Source organism: Microcebus murinus, chromosome 4 (assembly GCF_040939455.1).
Source record: "Microcebus murinus isolate Inina chromosome 4, M.murinus_Inina_mat1.0, whole genome shotgun sequence".
Classification (NCBI taxonomy): domain Eukaryota; kingdom Metazoa; phylum Chordata; class Mammalia; order Primates; family Cheirogaleidae; genus Microcebus; species Microcebus murinus.
In genome coordinates this window covers 98,993,871-99,016,545 of record NC_134107.1, presented here as the reverse complement: position 1 = coordinate 99,016,545, position 22,675 = coordinate 98,993,871, and the positions used below count along the sequence as shown (strand labels likewise).

At 57.2% G+C, this 22,675-nt stretch overlaps 1 protein-coding gene across 2 annotated transcripts in view; it reads right to left on the bottom strand.

The window, feature by feature from the left end:
• GRIK4 (glutamate ionotropic receptor kainate type subunit 4) overlaps positions 1-20,266 on the bottom strand; it is a 418,916-nt gene extending 398,650 nt beyond the window's left edge. For both annotated transcript variants that reach the window (XM_012773499.2, XM_076002592.1), the window contains exon 1: positions 20,135-20,266. The gene's annotated coding sequence lies outside the window, so the exon portion shown is untranslated. The remainder of the gene's footprint in view (positions 1-20,134) is intronic.
• Positions 20,267-22,675: the final 2,409 nt, after the last annotated feature.

The following is a 22,675-nucleotide window of genomic DNA, read 5'->3' as shown; positions in this document are numbered from 1 at the left end:
GCGTCCCAAGAAGCCCCTCAGAACTGGGCACATGGGGACAGGTGGTCACCCTACTTTCCGCATCTCTGCTGAGTCCCCCACTGTTGAAGAGACCCTCCCTCGAACCTCTGCCCCCACCCCAGGTTCTTCCCTGGTCCTTCCTCTGTAGCCGGGCTATGAAACCCATTTGTCCACATGTCCCCTCTGAGCCTGTCCAATGCTCTTCTACTACTACAGCCACCTGCACCCCAGGCCAGGAAGGGCACCAGTGACCTCTGAGTTGCCAAATCCACTGAACACCGTTTGGCCCTTCCTGTACTCATGGCAGCATTTTACACCACGGACCCCTCCCCACTTCCCCCTGGGTTCCTGCAACACGTTTCTCCTGGCTGTCCTCCCACATGGGGCTCCTTCTCCTGGCCTCTTGCACGGACTCCAGCCCTCAGCATGAGTGGCCTTCAGAGCTCCATCATCAGCCCTTGTCACATTAAAAATTATTTCAAAGGGAGCTCACCCGAGCCTGTGTACCCCTATTTGCCCTAATTCCAAAATCTGCGTCCCCAGCCCTTGTCTCTCTCTGGGGCTCTGGGCGTGTATATTCCATTCCACATGGACGTCCCTCAGCTGTGTTAAAGTCAACCAGTCTAAAACCCAACCAAATCCATCACCTTCCTCTGTAACCCAGTCCTCCCACCTCCCATCTTTTTGGCTGACTATGAACTGCCCAAGTGAAGACGCTGAGAGTCACCTAAATGCCTGCCTTCCAGCCACCGGCCACCACCCCTGCAGCCGACCCCCAGGCATCCTGAGGTTCTAGCTCCTTCGTACCTCCGGGGCCATGCCCTCCCCTGCACGCGGTGCCCGGCCCTTCTGCCACGCTACGGCGGTGCTCTCGTGCCTCCAGCCTGCGTTGGTCCTACCCAGCCTCCGCACCACAGCTACACTGATTATTTTCTAAAATAAATCTGATTGAGCCGTTTAAAATTTTTCAGTGGCTCTCGCTTGCTTTCAGGATAAAGTTAAAACTTTTTTTTTTTTTTTTTTTTTTTTTTTTTTTTTTTTGCTTTTTTCTTTAGGGAATCAGAACTGTTCAATATTTCTTTTTCTCTCTTTCTTATTTCTCTCCTTACTTTTTTTTTTTTCTTTTTGAGACAGAGTCTCGCTTTGTTGCCCAGGCTAGAGTGAGTGCCATGGCGTCAGCCTAGCTCACAGCAACCTCAAACTCCTGGGCTCCAGCGATCCTTCTGCCTCAGCCTCCCGAGTAGCTGGGACTACAGGCATGCGCCACCATGCCCGGCTAATTTTTTTTTTTTATATATATATCAGTTGGCCAATTAATTTCTATCTATTTATAGTAGAGACGGGGTCTCGCTCTTGCTCAGGCTGGTTTTGAACTCCTGACCTTGAGCAATCCGCCCGCCTCGGCCTCCCAAGAGCTAGGATTACAGGCGTGAGCCACAGCGCCCGGCCAAAGTTAAAACTTTTTAACACACACAGAAGACCCTCCACAATCCGGCTCTGCATGGAAACCCCAAGGTCAGGGACCCAACCCTTAGCGTAACGTCCTTGGGCCAGACAACAACTGGGAGGCAGCGGGGGTGCCGATGGAGCCCGAACCCCCAAACCAGACTGCCTGAGCTCCCGTCCCTGGCCGAGCTAGTAAAGCATTGCTCAGGGTCCCTGCGTGCAGGGCCGCGAGGGTTACACCAGGAAGTACCAGGGAAGCCCTGAGAACACTGGCCGATGCTTAGTGCGTGTGCAGGATATTATCGTTATTATAGAGGTGATTAAGCTCTAGCCTTATTCTCTGCCACCGCTCACCCCAGTTGCCTTAGCCCCAGCCGTGGCATGCGTCCTTTCCTATGCCAGGCCAACTCCTCCTAAAATGTCCTCTGAAATGCAGCTCACGCTGTGTGCAGGTCGCCCCTCCCCCAGGAAGCCTTCCCTGCCACCGAGTCTGATTTTAATGCTGTCTTCCGCGTCTCCAGGGTTCCTGCGCTGGCCTCCACCTTGGCGCATGGTGCTGCGTTGCGTCATCTGTTTACTCCTCCGTCTCCGCTAAAAAATGCTGAACTCAGGACTGTGTCCCCTTAGGGCCTGGTATGGAGCTGGCGTCCCCTAAAATACCCATTGAATAAGCAGGGTGAGCAAATGAATGCGTGAATACAGCAAGCTGCCAAACCTGGGCGCATCCCCTAAGTCTCCAGGCACTGCCCTTCCCGCTCCGTCCCAAAGGAAAGCTCAAAGCATGTAAATTCCCAAAAGGAAGGCACTGGGCCGACCGTCTTTGTCCTGAGTCCTCAGATACTTCAGAAAACTCTGGTTGAGGATGAGTCACAGGAATCCACTTGGGAGGGACGAGTGGCTGCAGGGAGGCCAAGGCCCCCCCGGAAAACAAAAGATGCTGATTACAAAGCCAGTGAAATGAAACGTCGGTCTGGGGGGAGGGTGCAGGGAAGGAGTCCACATTAGAGGAAGAAAAACGAGGCAAAGCAAGCAGACTACTTAAGCAGTCCACTGCGGCCCAGACTGGGAAGGACAGATTAAATCAAACCTCTGACAGGCAATCAATGGACATTCAATTAACAGTTACAATATTACTAATTTACACAGAATGTCTAAACAATACCCTTTCCCCCTCTGAGAAGATCTTGGTTCAAGGCCTCCCAGCGGTTGGGACATTCACCGATGATATCGCAGGGCCACCAGGACCCTGGGCTGCACCCAGATCACAGGAGGTGGGGGCGGGGTGAGCCCAGGTGGGTGCAGAGCGTGTCGCCTGGGGCCAGGTCAGTTCTGGGATCAGCAAGGAGCAACCAAGGACTCACAGGCCAGAATCAGGACCACGCAATCATCTTCGCATCTGCAGCCCAGGGGGCCGGGCAGCCGCAGATGCGGGCTCAGCCTCTGGATGTCTTGGTCCCTGCAGCCAGTGGCACGTGGAAAGTAAAATACCTGCCAGGTGCACTGAAGTCCTTCTTCATGCTCAGGGCATCCAGAAATGAGGGCGGGGGGAAGGTCTTCATTTGGGAATAAAGGGGAGAGGAAGAGATGCCACCTGCTCCACAGGTGCCACCTCTGGGACACCCAAAGGTCACTGGTGTGACCTCCTTGGGCCAGAACCACTAGGCTGCAGGGTACTGAAAGAGGCAGACAGGGCTGAGTTCTAACAGTGACCTTGGGCAGGCCCCTCCCTACTCTGAGCCTCAGTTTCCCACTCCAGTAAAATGGGAGGATACTGGTACCCACCTGGAGGCTGGTGTGAGCACGGGAGAGCGTGTGTGCAGAGCACTGGAGACCTTGGTGCCTAAATACTGATTCGCACAGTGCTACAGAGCAAGTGCCCACGGCGGGGGCGGGGCAGGCGAAAGGAGGCAGCAGGGGAGGAAATGGCATTCCCCCTTCCATAAGCAAACATGTGCTAACCAGGTGCAGCAACCTCTGCCTCACGGTCTTCACCTTTCTGGCCCTGATGGATGAATTCTAAAAGATGCTGTAGGTACCACCTACCAACAAGAATCCCCAATCTCCCCACACACACACGCCTTTTTTAAGCCCTCCAAAAGCCCAGTTTTAAGCGAAGCCCTCTCTTAAGGATGAATGCTGTCTCCAGATATCTGAGGCCTACCATGCCCTTCTGCTGAGACAGCTGTGGGCCTGCATGGCTGGGGGCAGGGGTGGGGCCAACCACAGATGAATACGGGCTGGCCCAGCCAGTGGGGTGCCCGTGTTTATCAAGGGGCTCTCTTAAAAAAGTCAAGCTCTCATTTGCAGGATTTTCCACTTCCCATGATGTAAATACTCCCACTGTGGTTTATTTCAAGCCACTAATGTTCCATGAGGTCCCTGAACATGCAGAGTTGGGAAAAGATATGCACAGCTGGCTCCTCTTGACCCTATGGAGTGGGCCACAAAGGACTCATCTTCCCCATTTTCTAGATGAGGAAACTAAGTCACAAAGAGGTTACATGGCTTGCTCAAAGTCACACAGTAGCCTGTCTCTTATTTCGGAAATTGACAGGTCTTCTTGCCCACGCTGCTCCGGAGAACAGAAGCAGGACAGAGGTGCCGTCTACCAAAGAGAAAGGGCATCTAACAACCAGAGCTCTCCTTACCCCCAAATGCCACCCAGCCAGCTCCTGGTCCCCTTGACATCCCAGGGCCCTGTCTGTCATCCTACATCACGGAGCCTGTGGCATGTCCCTTGGTTTTTCTCAGCTCTCTGAACCCCATTCTCAGCCCTGCATGGCGGAACCCAGCCTGCTTCATAACCTGGCCGTTTAACACGGAGGCTTCCGTCTGGATCCCTGGTTTGGGACTTTGCAGGAAATGGCTTCCCAAATCAAGGATTTTCGGCACAGATGACTGAAATAGATATTTGAAAGTTATTCACCCAGCCAGCAGCCACCTCCTCAGCCTGGAGATGCTGCCACCGTTGGCAAATGTGCTTTCTGACAAATTTTACTGTGCAGATTAACGAGTCACCAAACTGCAGCGGAGGGGAGAGCTGCCCCCAGGAATGAGTCCTCCACCCCCTCCCCAGCAAGACACCCATCTTCTAGAGCCTGCAATGGTGTGGGCCCCTGTCACTCCTCTCGATGAAATATCCTTCCCCTGGATCCTCTCCCTGCAGGCCATCAACCGATTCATTTGCTCACCATTATTTTTTAAACTCAAATTTTATTAGCAGTGGAGCATGAGTAATAAATACTAATACACTGTTTGCACTTGAATTAGCCCTGCATGTCCTGGGACCACACGGCTATTTGTCAAAGGCAGGCGTTCCTCTGCACCCGCGCCTTGTGGTCAGGACACAAGCACTTCCAAGGTCAGGGACTCTTGGGAGCTGGGCAAGAACAGGCGGGGCTCTGAGAACTCACACTTGGGGCACCCTGATTCCTAAGCAGGCCACTGAGCCACCAGGAGGAAGGGCAGGTGGAGCTGAAATGCCAAAAAAAAAAAAAAAAAAAAAAAAGGATAACTGGATTCTAGCTCTACTGCTTACCAGTTGTGTGACTTGGGGCATGCCACCTTCACCACTCTGGACCTCTGTCTCCTCCTCTGCAGAATGGGTCAACAGCACCCACCTCCCAGGGTTGTTGGGGAGATTAAATGAGATGCTGGATGTAAAAGCACCTGAAAGCAAACCTGCACGTAGTGGGCATGGTGGCTGGGGCAGGGAGGGTGGGGGCGAGGCAGAGAGGCTTCTCCCCGAGTCGAGTCATAGGATATGCCAACATCGCCTCCGCCTAATTCCATGGAAGGACAAGCAGTGGCGGCACCCCTCCCGGCCCCCCACCCCGGCACCACTCCCACAGGGACTGACTCGTTCGACTGTCCAGGCACACCTGGGGGACACCGTTATGCTGCACCTGTGTGCAGATGTCAGGAAGCCAGTGCTGTGCAGAACAGATGTGGTCACTGGCGCCCGGGCTGGGCTCCAGACTCCTGCCTGTAGTGGCTGGAGGGAGTCACAGCCAAGGGCCACCCTTCCGATGCAGATGGGCACAGCAGCTGGGCTTGCTCCTCTCGTCGGTGCTCAATGGCCTCGCTTCTTTCAACAAACACTCAGCAAGGTCCTCCCGGGTGCCAGGCACTGTTAGGCTGTGTGGCACAGGAGCAGATGTGGTGGCCTGATCCTGGCCTCCCAGAGCTCAGTGCCCAGCGCAGGAGGCTGAGCAGTGAGCGGGCAGTTACAATGCAGTGTGGGGGTGCTCCAAAGGGAAGGAGGGTGGGGGCTGCGGGAGGACAGGGGAAGCCATGGCCTAATCAAGGCTGGAGGAGGTAGCAGGAAAGGGCTTCCTAGAAAAGGAACAGGTAAACAGTAGGGAAGCTTGAGAAGGAGAGGGGGTAGAGAAGGGAGGGGTTGCAAGCAGGGTAAATGACATGTGCAAAGGTCCTGAGGCAGAGAGCCAAAGCCACTCTGGGAAACTAGAGTGCTGCAGATGGGCACCTGTTCAATGGATGGGATCCCTTAGAGAGGCTCAGAGGAAGGGTCCCCAGTAGTCCCTGCCCTCAGCCAGCCTCCAAACCAATTGGGGTGACAGAACCAACATATAAACAATCATAAACAAAAAAAGCTTGTTAATGAGCTCACGCTACTCACAGCGGGTAGGCTACAGGAGCTGGAGGCTTAGCCAGGGCAGGCCTCCCAGAGGAGGGGAGGCCGCTCGGCTGGGAACGTGGCATCCTCCTCCAGCGCTCTCGGGGGACCGCCAAGGCCCTCTTTTCCTCACCAGGCTGGAAACCTTGGACAACAATACGACTTTATCTGCTCTGTCAGTTGCATACAGACGCGGGGACAATGCCGTCTCTCTCCCACTAGACAAGGCCACACGTCAGGGGTGGCTTAATGTGAGCTAGGCCGCCTCGCTCAGCCGAATAACAAAGGTAACCTAAGCGTCTGACTCCCCAGCCTCCTCCCGGCCCCCCACCCACCCCTGCAGGACACAAGCAAGTGCCCCCGGCTTCTCCTAGGACACAAGCAGGTGCCCCTGGCTTCTCCTGGTGAGCAAGGACGTCTCTGTGAAGATACAAACCCCAGCACAGGCTCTGGGGAGAGATGGAGGGAATTCGTGTCCCTCCCTCTGCTGCTGGGGTAAACACTGCCATCCTCCCGGTCCCCCTGGCAGGGATCTGCCCTGGGGGCTTTAGTTGAGTGACACACCATTTGCTCCGCCCAGGCCCGGTTCCCTGCACAGCCCTGGGGAGCACAGCCCTGGGGAGCACAGCCCTGGGGAGCACAGCGCGTCTCGCTCTCCAGACAAACGCAGTCCCAGCTCCTGTTCCCACCTACTGCCATGCCAAGCGCCTCCCAAGTGGGAACAGCAGGGGGGCTGGGGCTGCTCTGCACACTCCACGAAAGCCTCCAGGCCCTGCAGGTGTAGTCACAGCTGCAAAGATGACACTGACCCAGGAGCAAGACCCCCACCTAGCCGAGGAAGGGGTCCAGGCAACGCCACCAGTGTCCTTCAGACTCCCCTCGACTGAGCGCGCTGGCCCTGGGTCAGGCCTGGCCCGAGCCCTGCCACTACCACGGGCTGGCTGTGTGTCTCTGACCAACTTATGTAGCTTCTACAAGCCTCAGTTTCCCTACTTGTAAAATCTGGGTTGTTGTAGGATTAAATGAGAAAACACTTGTAAAGGATTAGCAATTAGCACACTGCCTAAAAATAGTCAACAAATACCAGCTACTATTAATATTTTTATTAGTGTCATTCCAGGTCTCCTTTTAGACATTTTATCAAGTGACTGTACTTTAGCTATTATAATCTGGCCATTATAATAAGCACTTTTTTTTTTTTTTTTTTTTTTTTTTTTTTGAGACAGAGTCTCACTTTGTTGCCCGGGCTAGAGTGAGTGCCGTGGCGTCAGCCTAGCTCACAGCAACCTCAAACTCCTGGGCTCGAGTGATCCTTCTGCCTCAGCCTCCCGGGTAGCTGGGACTACAGGCATGCGCCACCATGCCCGGCTAATTTTTTATATATATATATCAGTTGGCCAATTAATTTCTTTCTATTTATAGTAGAGACGGGGTCTCGCTCAGGCTGGTTTTGAACTCCTGACCTTGAGCAATCCGCCCGTCTCGGCCTCCCAAGAGCTAGGATTACAGGCGTGAGCCACAGCGCCCGGCCATAATAAGCACTTTTTAAAAAGTCTTTTTAAATCAAAGCATAACGTACAAACAGAAAAGTGCACGTAAGTGTACCGCCCCAGGAACTTCCACACAACCAGCTCTCGGATCATGAAACAGCGCGATCAGTATTCTAGAGGCCCCCGCGCCCCCTCCAAGGGTAACTGCTACCCCAACATCTATTAGCATAGACTACTTTGCCTGTTGTTGAATGTCACATAAACTCACACGGTACATACTGAACGCGCCTGAGCACTGCAGAAGCCCTTTCACAGGTGTTATCTTATTTGCTCTTCCCAAGCCCTGCGAGATGAGGTTTTTTATTGTCCCCATTTTATTAGTAAGCAAACAGAGGCTTCAGATCCGTTACCTGACTTGCCCAAGGCTGCACAGTGAGTAAAGAGAGAGGGACTCAAGCTCAGGCTGTCCAAGCCCTCCCCTGTCACCCTCCTGCACACCAGGCTATTCCCCCGCCCCACAAACTAGCCTCTCCCTGTGCCCCAGTTAAGCCCCCTCCACCCCTAAGTCCTACTTCCTCCGGGAAGCGTCCTTGAATTGCTCGGAGAAGCGCCATCAGCTCGTCCTGCTCTGCCCGCTTCCAGCCTAGACGCCAGACTCAGAGTGCGCTGCCTCTGGCGTGGATCTGACAGGTGTGTGTGGACTGCCTGCTGTCGGCCGTGCAATGCCCCCGCCCCATCCCTTCCGAGAGTGTCTCTCAGAGTCACTGCGCCCAGAGGACAGAGCCTGCTTCTGCGGCTCGTTTCATGCCTGCCCAGCATGAATGGGGCTGGCCAGAAGTTGGGGGGAGGGGGTACTGCATTAGGCCCTGGCCAGGCAGGGAGCAGGGACAGGCCACCTAATTTGATAAGAGGCCCTTTGTGAGTCAGTCTAATGAAAGTCATGAAGTCTTGAGACCAAAGGAACGAGAGGGCCAGAGGACCCTACTTCAAACCTTTATTCTGTAAGTCACGTGACTTTGGGCAAGTTACTTCCCCTCTCTGAGCCTCAGTTTTCTCATGTGTAAAATGAGATTCCTGAACTAACGGTGACCTGACAAAGCCATGGCACCCTGTGCCCATGTCAGACATCACAAGTGGGTCCAGTGTCCTTCCCAGGGAGCCTACCCTTGGCCTCAGCCTTCTTTCAGCCCAGCTCTGCAGGCACCATGGCCAGTCAGCCACATGGGTAAGGGGAGGGGACTTACCTGACAGCCCTAACTGGAGCTGGCACACGGCCAGAGTCACCGGGACATTCAGGGTGCAGGCCCTGATGGGCGCCAGGACCCCAGGGCTGAGAGGCGAACTAGGACCTCAGCTCACCCTCTGGATCTCGGGCGCTCTCTGTGGTCCCCAGACAGAGGCAGTCTTTTGCTAGCACTCTCCGCCCTGGCGGTACCCACTCCCCACCGTGCCATCTGCCCTGTCCCCCATGAACTGCTCGGGGGCCGGGGCACCCAGGACGCACACAGCCCCAGCTCACCCTGGGCACGTGCAGGAGCGCCGGGTTCTGGCCCGCATTCCCAGGGCACCCTGGCTCGTGGCAGCTGCAGTGCCCTCACCCTGATCTAGAAGCCAGAACGCTGTCGCCCCACACACCACCCCTGCTCTCGCTAGACACGGCTGTCCAGTCCCCACAACCCACTGACGCCAGGCTCAGTTGGGTTTCAGGAGGGGGCAACGTGCTCAGGGCCAAGGCCCAGGTAACAGGGTCACAGCTATGCTGACTGGAGAGCCCAATCCCACGATCCGCAAGGGGAATTGTGTTTTGAGATCACACGATTGACTTTGAACCCCATAGGCCTGCCTTACGAGGGGTCGGGAGCAGCAATTCCCCTCGTCCTTACCCTGGAGCTGCGGGACCCCACGCCCAGTCTAGCATCTGTCAGGTTAAGCAGATATCTGTGCACACATTTCGTAAGGGCCCTGCCTTGGGCCAAGCCCACCTGTACCTGCTCTGTGGCCACGCTGGGCATGCAAGGGGTGCTCTGGAAACGTCTGTGGGGTGAAGGCAGGCCATTTTCCAGAGCCAAGGCCCACTGCCAGTCTAGGGCTCCAGGATCCAGGACCTCCGCAGACAAGGGGCTCACAAAGGAAGCCATTCATTGAACAAACACATACTGAGCAGCTACTGTATGCCAGCACCATCCTAGCTGCGGGGGAAAGAATGCTGAAACAAACGCAGTCCCTGCGCCAGTGGAACCCAGGTCTTGTGGGGGAGACAGACGATGATCTCTTATGACCTCCCTGAAGCTTCCAAGTGTGGCCTTGCCTTGCCTTGCCATCACCCACCCTGCGGGGGGTGGGGGTGGGGGGCTGGAGGCTCCTTAGAGAGCACTGGCCACGTGGAGAAGCAATGGCCCAGGAGAAGAGGGCAGCTTGGCAATGCTCGGGTTCAGCTGTGTGACCCTGCGCCAGCGATTCAGGTTCTCTGAGCATGTTGTCCCATGACCCATGGGACTAGTAACACACACGGTCAGTGCAGGGCTGCTGGGAGGGCCTGCAGTCACGCAAGGATGGGACCTGGAGAAGCAGCAAGAGCAGCAGCATTGTTGGCCCAGGAATAGAGGACAAAGGTCGTGCCTCCTCCCCAACCCCCCTGTCCACAGAGGGGAAGAGAGAGCCCGGCAGTGGCCCACTGGTAGCTCCCTGCAGATGGAAATGCACTTTCTCAGCTAACTGTGCTACTCAGACAGCCCGACTGCCTTATTTACTGCCAATTTACACCCCACCTGGCAGATCGCATGTTCCAGCCTATTTACTTTGGACTCTGGCAGGACTCTTACTTTTCAAAGGCGAGTCGGATTTTAGCTCAATTAAACTGGTGGGCTTCCTCCACCTAACTGCCCACTCTGTGCCCTTCGATTTGGGTCATCTGAATTTTTGGCCCCCTGACGGGGTGTCTGCAGCATCACCCAGCCTCCTAGCAGTGCAAAGGAGCCGAAAGTCCCCTAGTCCTTAGCTCCCAGGACCACAGGACCCCAGGCCTGATGTAGCAGCTGGCAGATTAAGCAGATAACTATGCACACATTTTACAAGGGCCCAGCCGTGGGGCGAGCCCACCTGTACCTGCTCTGTGGCCACGCCTGGCATGAAAGAGGCACTCCGGAAATGTATGCTCACGAACCAGACGTGTGGCAACCCTCAGCACAGCCCTGTGGCCAAGGATAAGGCCGCCGTCTCCCCCAAGAGGAAAGTCCTAGTCTGGGACATTTCTCTGAGCTCCCCAGGCTGTCATCTGCCTGGCCAGGGCACTTCAGTTTGGGGAAGAGTCTTGGACACAGGTAGGATGAGACTGAATGTTGTCTTTGTTTCTAGATCATTAGGCATCTTCACTTCCTGAGTGCTGGATTGGGGTTCCTAGGAGAGATGTTGAATAAGGACCCAGGGGAAGTAGATTTGGCTCAGTCTAAGGTTAAAAAGTCTTCTGGTATTTTTTAAGTCACCTGCATTTCCCGAGCACCTTCTCTGTGCCAGGCAGTGTGCTGGGTGCCTTCAGGTGCTCCCTCATTCATAGCTGCCCACCTAGGGGACAGCCTCCCTTAAGAGGGGTCAAGGGCACGGCCCAGGCTGGTACATTTATACCCTGGCTCTGCCACTTGCTAGTGTGTCACCTTGGGCGAGCTACGTAATCTCTGCGGGTCCATTTCCTCGTACGTCAAATGAGACCATACTGCCTACTTCACAGGGTTGTTGGAGGATCAACTTAACACATATAATGCATCTAGAACAGTGCCTGCAATGTGGTAAGTGCTCAATAACGTTAGCTTTTAGAAGAAGGGGGAGGAGAGAGAGGAAGGGAAAGAGAAGGAGGAAGAGGAGGTGGCAGAGAAGGAGAAGAAAGAGGAAGAAGAAAAGTGGAGGAGGCAGCAGCCACCAAGGCTGGATATCCATGCACAGGAGATCCTGTCTGTAGAAGCATCAGGTAGGGTGTCAGATGCAATGATCTCACACTCCTTCCAAGAATAAGACTCTATCATTCATTTAACTTCCCTGGACTTCAGTTTTCCGAGCAATAAAATAGGCATTATCGTTACTGGACAAAGGCCGCCACGCTCTGTGCAGTATTCTCAGTGTCCAGGCTGCAAGGCGTGGGTGTGAGCAGAGCCCTGGGCACAGGTAGGAGCCCTGGACCCTGAGCCAACTTCTCAATCACATAACTATGTGATTTTGAGTCTGGGGCAATAATTCCAACTGCCCTACCTGCATCTCAGGTTTGTGGGCCTGGGAGCTCTTTGGGGAGAAGCAGAAATTGCCAGGAACTTAATAAGCCTCTGAGCATGGGATCGCCCACCGGAAAGTAGCACTGCCACTTCAGCACAAGGGCGGGCTGTGCTGGTGGAGGCTCAGGGGAGGAGGCTGGAGCAGAGGTCCTGACCTCCACCAGGAAATACCTCTATAGGGTCTTCTCACCCTCCCAAAACCCACTCTAGTCTTCTCCAATTCTGAAAATGCCTCTCTTCCTCCAAAAAGATAGATGCCCCATTCCCATCCTATCACCAACCTTGCTAGGGACGTTATTCTGTCGTGATCTTACCAACTGAACTAGGCTGGGGGGTGCCGTCAAGAGTGATAACAACCATAACTGTCACAACAACACTGCCATCGGATCTCCTCCAAAGACACTCCCGGCATGCTGCTGAGAGCCCAGCACCCCAGGCAGATGCCACTCTTGTTGATAACCTGGGGCAGCCGGGCCAGCCAGCTGGATCCTTGGAGGTGGTGGTGAGTAGATGGGGCCCTGGTCGGTCCCGCCAGGGCGGGGCTGCTGTTAACCTCCCAGAGTCCTGTCTCACCTGAGCGCCAATCAAAGCCCAGACTTAGCGCACAAGAGGGTTTCATCAATGCTTCATGTTGCTGCCTTTTCCCTGCCTCCCCCACAGGGCCATGCCTGGATGGCCTCCATGGTGGCAAGGACTGCAAGTGCAGGTGGGTCTCTAACCGATTCCCTAATATTGCCAGTGACCCTCTTACTAGGGGTCAAAGAAACCAGGCCAAGGAAAGGCAAGCACCAGAATGTGTGGCGGAGCCATGGGTCGCTCTCCATGCCTGCTGATGGCTGCACAGGCTGGGGCTGGGGCTTGAGGGAGGCAGTTCCAGAAATGAGTGTTAGCCTCCTTGCCTAAGAGATGAGGGATAGGAGAGGTAGCGAGGTAGCGAGACATAGAGTCTTGGAAATTAAGGATCAGGGTATATTTCATAGATGCTTGTACACACATGAGCTTGCATGTACATGTGTGCACACACACATACACACATAGAGGAATTACCACCAGAGTTTGGAATCAGACTGCCTGGGTACAAATTCCAACTCTGCTTCTTACTAGCTATGGGACTCTGGGCTAATTAATCATCCACTCTGAATTTCAGCTTCCTCATCTGTAACCTGGGTATAAAAAAAAGACTTAAAGGTTATTATCTTGGTTCATTTGTGCTGCTATAACAAAATATCAAAAACTGGGTAGCCTGTAAACAACATAATTTATTTCTCACAGTTCTAGAGGCCGTGAAGTCCAAGATCAAGGCACCAGCAGATTCTCCGGCGAGAATCTCTGGCGAGGGCTTCCTGGACCACAGATGGCAGCTTCTCCCTGTGTATGCACGTGGTAGAAGGGGTGAGGGAGCTCCGTGGGTTCTCTTTTATAGGGACACGATCCCACTCATGAGGTTTCTGTCCTCACGACCCAATCATCCCCAAAGGCCCTACCTCCTAAGATCATCACCTGGGGGGTTAGGATTTCAACATACAAATGTGAGGGGATCATCGTTAGCAGTTATTAAGAGGATCAACTAAGATAACACACAGAAAGCACTTTGCATCATGCCTGGCACAAAATGAGCATTTAATAAATATTAGTTATATTATTGTCATTATTGTTGTTGAATTCACATGCACTATATGTCAGCCTCGTGTTAGAGACAAAAATGCAAGGCCCTCTCTGTGCCTCCAAGGAGCTCACAGTCTAGTGCTTTACAGAATCAAAACCATCTGCTGCTTAGCTCTAGTCAGATTTTGTTTCAGTGCTGCGTTCGGATGATTTGAAGTCTCTTCCCGGTCCTCTCACTCCTGAATGGAGGATCGCAAGACCCTGTAAGGCCAAAGGCCAGGGGAGCCCGGAGCCCCGGGTATACAGCCAGATCTGCCACATTAAAACCACTCTGGACTTCTCTGATTTAAAAAAACAAAATAGGCTCTGCCGCCTCCCAGGGTGGGGCCCCAATCCCCATCCTCTCACCAGCCTTGCTGGGGACATTATTCTGCAGAGTCTTAGGAACTGCACTGGGCTAGGAGAGAGGCTTTAAAGATGAAAGGGTAATACCTCTGACAATCACAACCGCTGCCACTGACAGGCACACTCGACACACCTGCTGAAATTCAGAGGTCGGGGGTGCGCGTGTTTAGATCCCTGCCCAGAGCCAACTGGAAGAGCTGGGACTTGTGTCCTGCACAGACCAGACCCAGAAGGGGCCAACCCCTGCACTGCACGGACAGCCTCAGCAACGGAGGTGCCCACCCAGGCCACCCCGACAGGGAACAGAGAAGCAGAGAGTGCCCTTCACCTTGTTCCTGGGACACTGCCTCCCTCCCCGGGCGCCCCCCCCCCAGGCTGCAGATCCAATGCAGAAACCAGCCAACCCCAGCTTCCAAGCCTCCTTAAACTTTCCTTTTTTATTAAGTGTGCCTTGCAGCCAGCCTCGCTCTTACACATCTTAACCTCTTCTGGGCTATTGATTTCTCATTCTATTAAATCCTTCTCTTTAACTCTGGCCCTTAAACTCTAATTCTAAACATGTGTCTACTCTCCAGCTACCCTCTCAGGCCGCAGCCAGGACCCCCCTGTCCTGGGGGACTGGCCCCTCCCTGCTTCCTCCTGGGGCCTGTTGGCAGAGGCCCTAAGGCCTTCATAGGATTAATTCACTGAATGGAGAACTCCATGAGGCAGAGCTTATTATGTGCTCATGTTTACAGGGGGGAAACTGAGGCAGCCATGAGCAGCTTGGATTTCCTGTTTCCCAGCTGGCTCCTTTCCCGAGATGCCCGCTGTGAATCCGCACACCAGCTTCCGGTCTGCCCCTCCACGGCCAAATACCCAGCAGTGCCATGAACAGCTATCTCTGTCACTGTCGCCGCTTGGTTTTCCCTGCTCGCTGACTTACAGGTGGGGAGGCAGGGCCCCACAGCAGTCTGGGGCCTGCCCACAGCCTCCCTGCAGGGAACGAGGCCAGCCTGACTCTGGCTACCCGAGCCGGCGGAGCGTGTGCACATAACAGAGAGGACAGGGTCCCGGACATCAGGACGTGTGGTCTGACCCAGGACCCTGGGCCATCCAGTTCCCAGAAGCATAAGGCCCACACAGCCCTCCTCACCCTCCACAGCCTGCAAATTTATCTCTGCAACAAACATTTGTTAAACATGAGTGGAGGCCCCTTAAATAGGACAAATATTGACTTAACACCTGCTCTGAGCAGGCACTAGGGAAGCCTCCCAGTGAACAAGGCAGATGCGGTCCCTGCCCTCATGGATGGAAATGCCACCCTCGGTCCCCGGAGGTGACAGACACAGGAGAAGGAACTTCCAGGGCTGTGAGTGCCAGGCACAGCAGTCCCCACGTCCTGAAGGGAGAGCAGCCGGGGCTGGCAGGAGGCTGGGCACAGGGGTGAGATTCAGGCATCAGAGACACCTTAGAACCTTAGGGTCCCAGGGCGCTCTGCACAAGACTGCTGTCACCACCCAGGACTCTGCTGGGCACTTCCTGAATGCTCCAGTCCCCTCCTCCCAGCGTGTCCAGGAACACACCCACCCGTCAGCTCTCCCTCAGACCCGCTTCCCCCCTGCTTCCCTATTTCTGAAAGCGGCATCACCAATCCCCCTGGTCTCCCGGGCTGGAAAGCTCAAAGTTATCTCCGACACTTCCTGCTCCTTCAGCTGCTGCACCCAATCTGTCAGCACGTTCTGCCGCTCCTTGGAAATGTCACTCAAACGTACCCCCGCGTATGATGTTGCCCTCGCCTAGCCCCCAGCCCCCTCTTCCGCACAGCACTACTCTGCCCAGGGGTCTTCAATGAAGCCCCCAGGCCTGCTGGGCTGACCTGCGCCCTCTATCTCTGCCATTCAGGGTCCTCTGGAGGCCAGGCCATTCTGTCTGCCCCGACCACCTGACGCTCCGCTGCCTCGTGCCGTGAGCCTTCTGCTGCGGATGGAACTCCGTCCTCACCTGCCCCATGAGCGATGCTCACCACCCAGGCCTCAGAACCCTCACTCCCTCCTGCCGCCCGTGCGCCCCAGCTCGTCACTGGGAAGCCCTTCCTCCTCCATCGCTGAGCCCCTGCCGCCCCGGCCGGTCTGAACACCTGCTTCACTGGTGACAGGTGCACGTCAACACCGGCGTCATGTTCCCGCAGAGCGGGCACCTCGGTGTGCTGTCCACCCGCCCCACACTAAGGGACTCAACAGCTACCCAGCCCCTGCTGGGGTCTGTGAAATGATTTAAGTGTTCGGTTGTTTAAGGTGCCTCCCGCCCACTTTCTACAGCAAATGATGCCCACGTGCAGGGGAAGGGGCTAGGGCCCCGGAGCACACACTGGCCGGCGATGTGGGACACGGCGTGTGGCTTTGCTGGGCCCCCGGGACCCCCTTTCCTCATCTGTAAACGGAGATGCTCCCAGCTCGCTCACAGGTGGCCGGGGTGATTGAGCGAAGCCAGCAGAGTACGAAGTCAATACGATGTTAAATTGATTCCTTCCTTCCCTCCTTCCCATAATTTACCCAGCCTGGTGCTGTGGTATAAGTTTTCTTTTCTTCGTATCGGATTTGCTAGATGTAAGGCATACCCTATTTTATGTGCCCAGATGTTATAATCAGGCAACAATTATTTCTTATGTCCCTGCTATGAACGAGGCCAATCTGCAGGACGTTGGAGGCCAGGGTTGCTCTATGCAGAGCTGGAGGATGTGGAGGGCATCAGGCAAAGCCGTGCCCCTCAGGGGACCTGCTGTCTGGGTGGGGAGACAAGCAGGGACAGGTAACTATCCATACCAGGCAGGAGCTGGGGTCTAGCTGGGATTGAAGCCCCCCACCGGGGCAGGCGCCCTGTGTACCCGTGTGGGTGGCCCTCGCACCAGATGAATCACAGTCCTGCTTACATTCCGCCCTGCCAACCCTCTGAAGCACGTGAGATCATCCCCATTTCACAGCTGAGGAAAGTGAGGCTCAGAGAAGTCAAACGATTTGTCCAAGGTCACACACTCTGTGATTAAGGAGAGAAACAAGGTCTGCCCGACACTGGGCAGCTGGAGCTGGCACCCCTTCCAGTGGCACCTCGAAGGCAGGGCAAGATGTGGACGGGCGGAGAAGAGGAGGACAGCAAAGGGCCTGTGCAAGAACACACAGTGCCAGGTGCCACGGCATGACACGCAGCTCGGGTCCGCATGCGGAGGGCACCTGCCGGATCCCGTAGCCGGGTGAGAAGCGCCAGCATTGTGGGAAGACAGGCACAGCTGCAGGGGGGCTGGAAGCTGAGGCTGGAGGCTGGGAGCCCAGTGAGGACAGGACAGGCAGCTGAAGGCCCCAGGGGGACAGAGGCAGTGGCAAAGCAAGGGTCAGACTGGACCCTGGAAGTGCCCAAAAGAACCGAGTGGGCTGAGGGAGAAGGGGCCAGAGAGCGGGTGGGGAGGCAGCCACGGCGCCCAGGCTGTGACCGGGGGACCCTGCAGCTCCCTCCGCAAGGTGGAGGCAAGAGGCAGTCAGGACCTGGGGTGGGGTGGCCGCTGGGTCTGGCGGGTGGCAGCGTATGGGGCAGCCAGGCTAGGGGCTGAGGAGAACGGAGAACACAGAGTCCGCCAGGCCTGGGGTGAGCGCGGAGCAGTCAGCCTCACACATGGGAAGGAAGGGCTGTACCGGCAGGCAGCGGAGCCAGAGCATGGGAGGGAGGGACTGAGGTGTGGAATGGGTAGGGCTGAGCCGCTGAGACCTTCAACAGCAACAAGGAGTCGCCCAAGAGCACTGGACAGAGAGTCCAGAGGCCTTGGACGTGGCTGTGGAGCCTTGGATAAGTCACTTAACCTCCCTGAGCCTCTGTCTCTGTGGGCCAGCACCACCGCCCTCTAGGGCGTTCTGCAGTACAGACAAACGCTCACGGGGCCCTCGTGCAGATCCCAGGAAGTAATTTCTCTGAAAAGCATCTGGAACGCTGCAGAACGCGACACACACAAGGAGTTAGTACTACGCAGACGTAATAAGAGACGTGCTCTTCCCACTCTGCACCGCGGTGGCCCACCCTCACTGCCACCGTCTGCCCACTCGCTGCTCCTCCGGCTCTGAGCAGGCTCCCCCCCTCCCAGGGCTGGTCTCCTGTCCTCCGTCCTCCTCTGGAGGGCTGGGACCCCCCCGCAACGCAGCTGAGCTCCCCTCTCCGGGACCCCCTGCCTCCCAGCAGCTGGGACCTTCTCCCTGGAGTCTGGACTTCTTTCCTCTCCAAAGTTCCCTCTCTCTCCTGGGAGGACCAAACTGGAAAGCCCGCCCACGAAGCAGACCCAGTCTCTTGGAAGAACTTTCGGTGCTGGAGAAAACAGGAGCCAGGGAGCAGGGTGCCTGGGGTGGGGGGATGGGAAAACAGAAAACCCAGATCCCCTCCCACCTCCCCTCCACCAGTCCCACCTCTCCCCGCCCCACCCGTGGGACCAGGGCTGCCTCTGGGTCTCAGGGGGCAGGTCCAGAGGAGGACAGGGGCGGAGCTGGTGAGACAGGCAGGAGGCTGGTGGGCAAGCCCTGGCCACAAGAAATGAACAAAATATGGAAAATTAAACAAACCCAGACATTGTGATGTGTGCATATTAGATTAACTCTCCGAAGGGTCGTGACCTTGAGGAACACATCCAGCCAGTGAGGAAAATAATAAACCTGATTAATGATGAGGCATGAGCTGCGGCTTCAGCAAATAAGGCTGGTCTGATGATGCCCATCGGAATTCCAGGGGCTTCCTCCCCTGGGGGGACTGAACACAGCCGACCTCCGGCCCGGGCCCCCACCTCGCAAGCACAGACACTCAGGGAGTCGGGCAGGACGGAGTTTCTCTCTCAGATGCCACAGCCGACCAGGCAGCCTGTATCCCAGGGGATACCACGCCAGCTATTTCTGGGTGCTCCTAGAAGTGTCACCACCACCCAGGTGACCCACAGGGAGTGAAAGTGAAGGTAGTTCTCTTTGTTGCTGGCAGGGCTCAGTTCTCTGGGCCGGTCCTCAGCCCTCTCGCTCTGGTCTTGACAGATGCCCACTGCCTGGCAAAGGGGCCGGGCTGAGCCCAGAGCTCCCCTTTTCCCAGACAACCCAGGCCCTTGAGAGACATGCCCAGGAGAGCCACTGGAGGGAGGCAGGGAGGTGGCACCGCGTGGCATCACCAGACAACAGCACCAGGAGGAAGATGGCAGCATCAAGTACAGATGCCAAGAGCCGTGCAGCCCAAGGTCCAGCCCGGGAGCGGCTCGGCCCGCATTGCCCCGCCGCTGCCAGGCAGATGGGCCACAGGCGCCCTGGCCCAGCCCCCTCCACGGCCTCCTCCCCCACCCCAAGGCCCTGGGCCAACTCTCCCCAGGCTCCAACTCCTCCCCTCACTTTGCTCAGCTCAAGGGAGCCAGGGAGAGACACAGGTGCTCTCAGTGCCTTGAACCCCCGTCCTGGCCGTGGCCAGCGCGCCCTCCACCCTGCCCAGGTCTGAGCCGCTGGCTCGCAGCTCCGCCAGTCCTCACTGGGGAGAATCTCAATCAGGTCCCCTCCCCCTCCGCCCCCTCCCCCACCACGCGCCCAATGCAGGTCTCTGGAGTTTCTCCCTCACTTCCCACTCGGTGAACTAGGGTGGGATGGGTGGGAGCCCCATTCGTACCGGGAAAGAGGGTCATTTCTGATAGGACGCTGGTTCCCCCAGCAAGACGGCGTGCGGGGTGGGGGGTGTGGTGGTGGCCCGGGTCCAGAGCAGGGGCAGGGGGCAGTCGAGGCAGATGGCAGCGAGAGGAGGAGGAGGGGCCCGTGGGATGCAGGGCTGAGCCAGGATGGGGACCGGAGCGGGAACGGCGGCGCCGGGAGAAGCGGAGGGTGACGAGGTGTGGGGGAGAAGCGCCGCGCGGGGAAGGGGCCGTCATGCCTGCGGGGGGCAGAGGCAGGGCTGGGAGTTGTACAGGGAAGGGGAGGACCGAGCGGGAGGACAGCGAGCCCGGGAGGGATGCGGAGGGAGGGAGACAGACGGGGATGGAGACTGGAGGAACTAGGGGAGCAGAGCGGGGCTTCGGCGGCGAATCCGGAGACGCAGGGACCCGAGTGCCGGGGACAGGGCTGGCTGACGGCGGGAGCGGGAGGCAGGGCGCAGGGGCGGGGGCCGGGCCGGGGTGCGGGGCAGCGGCCCCCGGGGCAGGAGCGGCAGAGACGTCAGAAGTCGGGGCACGGGCGCGGCAGGGGCCCGCGCGGATGGCACTCGGGGCGCGGGGGCAGCCCAAGGTGCGGGCCGGGGGCGCCGCGGCGGGCCGCTGCCCTTACCTGGGCGGCTCCGCACTCCGGGGGCTGAGGCGGGGGCCGGGCGCTGCTCGGCCGGCCGCCGGGCTGTTGTTTTCCTTTTTTTTCCTCCGCAGCAGCCGCGGCGGCTCCAGCCCGATCCGCCGGCAGGCGAAGGCAGAGTCTGTGTCCGGCTGCGAGCGAGCCGAGCGGGGAGCGCGGGAGGAGCGCGGCGAGGCGCGGGGCGCCGCCCGGCGGGCAGTGCGGGAACTGCGGCGGCCCCGAGCTCGGCCGGCCGGGGGGGCGCCCCTTCGGGGCCGGCCGGCGCCCGGCGTGCAGCCCGACGCCCCCCGCGCCCGCTCGGGGCCCCGCCGGGTCGCGGCCGGAGCCCGGGCGCAGGGGCAGCGCGGCGGCGGGCGGGTGGGGGCCCGCGCGGCCAGGGCAAACTTACCGCCGCCGGGCCCGGGCCGAGCGGGAGGCGCCCGGCGGGGCAGCGGGCGGGCGGGCCGAGGGGCGCGCTCCGCGGGGGCTGCGGGGCGGGCGCTGCGGAGTATCGACCTCAGGTGGGGAGCCCGGGCGCAGCCCGCACCCTCCGCCGCCCTGCGCAGAGGGGCAGCCCGCCCCGGGCCCGCGGAGTTATTAGCCCGGCCGGCTTCGGCGGGCGCAGGGCGCCCCCTGGTGGCGGTCGGGAGAGCGCGGGGGAGCGTGCCCGGGCGCTAGACTGCGGCCTGGGCGGTGCGGGAGACCAGAGCGGGAGGTTGCGTGGGGAGAGACCAGACCGCGCTGTCCCGGGAGGCTGAAGAGCAACAGCTTGCGCCGAGTAGTTCCAGGCCACCGTTTTATGAATACAAGCATTTGGAGGAGCTGTCGTCCCCTGTTACCTACGAACGAGGACCCTGAGGCTGGGAGAGGGCACAGAGCGCCGAGAGCACAGGGCAGGCCGGACCAGGGAGGCACCGGAGCTGTCTGACTCGCCCTTCAGCGCTCGTTTTTAGTAGACCATAGCTGCGGCGTTGGGAGGCTGGGGTATGGGAGTCCTGGGGCAATAGGACGAGGCCCGAAGGACATGGCACCCCTTCAAACCTATTAGCTCCTCTTTTCCAACCCGCAGGGGCTCTGACTGGTCAGATCAAACCGATCCCACCTGCCCTCCCATCCTCAATGACGCGTGCCCCCGCACCCGGTCATAAGCACACCACAACCTCACTGAAGAGCTGGTTCCAGACGAACTTAGCTGGGTCTTGGGCATGAAAGGACAATATCTGGACTGCAGACTGTCGGCGGGCATTGCATTCCCCCGGGGAGGGCTGGCTGCCTGGCCAGTGCGCACCTGCGGCTCCAGGGAGGAAGGTGGGCCGCCTTGTCTTCCCCTCCCCCGCCTCCACGCTGGGCTGGATGAATGCTGAGGGACTGAGGGACGAAGTTGCCATTTGGGAACAGGGCTCCATTTCTCCAGCCAAACATTATTTAGCACCTACTGTGTGCCAGGGCTACACCATTTACACAGGTGCAATTCCCAATAACCTTTGCATCAATTTGGCAGGGTAGGTGTTGCGGTGGCATGAATCCCATTTTACAGATGAAGAAACCTCTTAACATGTAAGTTAACAGGTGATTTAAGATCACCTGTAAACTAGGCACATCCTGGAGTGACTGGGAACACAGAACTAATTTCTAATTCCACCTCTACTCCCTCACCCTCGAACTCCTTCCCGTCATGTGCAAAATGGACGGCACAGTAGAACGAGCCTAGCGGAAGGCACTGGGCTGGGAGGAGCAAGGAGCATCCTGTGAGCTGGGAAGGCAACTTCGCTCCCCTCAGCTTTAGTATCCACATCCCTCAAAGTGAAGGAAGCAGACAAGATGATCCCTGAAGTTACTTTAGACTCTGAAATGCCAAGCATGGATCCCTGGCCCCTTTCACTGGATGGATGCAAGATCGGCGAGACCACAGAGATGTGTTCAGAAAGAAAAAAACTACTTAAGGGAAAGGCTTCATCTTTTTCTTTTGCTTGGGAGGTGAACTCATCTTATTAACCAGGGAAGGGGGCAGGAGCTTTTGGCAGGTCAGAAATTGCTGGTGACTCTGGAGTTACCCTTGGCTGTAGGCTAACGAGGGCCCCAGTTTCTTCCCTTCCTATGATGATTCTTTCTTTTCCTTTTTTAAGGCCTCTACCCTGAGAAGCAAGGAGTCCCTACAAGTCAGAGGGTGGGCAACCATGCCAGAGAGGGCTGCTGTGAGCCCCACCCTGGCTGCTTGCCACCCACGCCCTGTCTCTTCCCTCTGCTGCTAGCTGCTGAAGTCTTTGGGGTACTCACTACTTGCTCTCCACTTTCTTTACTCTTCTTTACTGATACTACACAGAGTATATCAGTGCCACTTGGCAATCAAAATTCAATTTCAGGCAAGCTGACTTCCCAAGCTCAGCTCTAGGGAAGGAAGGGTCAGTCCGGATCATTTTTGGATGCCACAGTAGGGGGATGGAGAGGGCAATGAAGCTGGCCCCACTGGTCTACTCTGAGGCTGCTGCCTTGAATGGAAAAGACGAAGGGTTGGGGAATGGGGCTTCCTCCTCTGGAACCTCG